The following is a 1,416-nucleotide window of genomic DNA, read 5'->3' as shown; positions in this document are numbered from 1 at the left end:
AGTCGTCTGGACTTCATGGAAGTCCTTTGACGAAGTCTCCCTTTCATAATAGATCTAAGCGTTTTTGGTAAGTTCTTATGTCTGATTTTTCTTCATTTGGTAACTTCTTGTTGTATAAAGTTCTTACTTTTTTTCCAAACTAAAACTCTCCAAACCCACTCTAATCTCTTTGACTTGAAAACACCAAACTTTATATGAATTTTCCAGTTTTGTCTCATGTCTTTCTTAGTAATCTATCTTTTTTGCAGGTTTTTAATTAGATGGTACTCATCTTCCACTAATTTAAAGGTAGATCTATTATTTTTAGATATGTATTTTTGTGTGTTCTGTAAAGGTAGATTTATCTAATCTTTCACTCATTTTTTCTGTTTTTAAGCCATTTGAACGTTTTTGGATATGCAGGTTTTTCAGATCTGGAAGATTTCTGGGACGACTTACTTGTTAGTCGTCTGGAAGTCGTCTGGACTTCTTGAAAGTCGTGTGGTCTTGTCTACTCAAGTGGAATCCAAGCTTGTCTTTGTAGAGGAATGATCTATAATAGTTTTGTTTGTGGTCTGTTTTGTGAATTGCATGTCTACTCTTTTAGTTGTGAATTTTTTGTAAAATCAGTAATAATGTTTTCCAAGATGTTTTAAATGTGCTAACAATGTGTTTACACATTTACAAATCAATGAAATAATAGACTTTAGTAGCCTTTTTCTTATCTTTGGATCTCTCATATGCAATAATAAACTCCAATGGCCTTTTTCTCATCTTAATAAACAAGAATGTTGGTAGCTTTATATTGATACAACATTTTAAGAAGTATTTTAACCCTTCTTCCAACTCATAACAATAGTCATCATTATTGTCTATAACACTAATACTTAAGAGATGGAAACAAACAATAGTAACTAGTCAAAGCATATCATATTTTGTATAAGTTTGCGTAGAAAAACTTAGTCAAATTTAGTAAAACTAAAGGAGAGAACATATTTTGTAAATATGAGTTTTACATATCTTGAAGTTACTTATCACTCTTAAAAATACAAGTTATTCAAAAACTAACGTAGAAGACTTAAAAACTAGCGGAGAAGACGCAGAAGACTTCAATCTAAATTGTCCAGACGACTAAATTATACGTCGTCACTCTTAAAAATACAAGTTATTCAAAAACTAACGTAGAAGACTTAAAAACTAGCGGAGAAGACGCGGACGACTTCAATCTAAGTTGTCCAGACGACTAAACTATACGTCGTCTGGTCAACGCAGATGTTATTTTTGCAATTGACTTTGAAATTTGTTATTTCGGACGACTAAAAAATAAATCGTCTACTATTGTTTGGTTAAAAAAAACTCCAAAAAAGCTAGACGACTTACATTTCAGTCGTCATAGGTTAGTTTTGCATTTGACTGAATTATTTCAGAAGTTTGACT

Source organism: Brassica oleracea, chromosome C2 (assembly GCF_000695525.1).
Source record: "Brassica oleracea var. oleracea cultivar TO1000 chromosome C2, BOL, whole genome shotgun sequence".
In the NCBI taxonomy this organism is placed as follows: domain Eukaryota; kingdom Viridiplantae; phylum Streptophyta; class Magnoliopsida; order Brassicales; family Brassicaceae; genus Brassica; species Brassica oleracea.
This window is presented reverse-complemented; position numbering follows the sequence as displayed.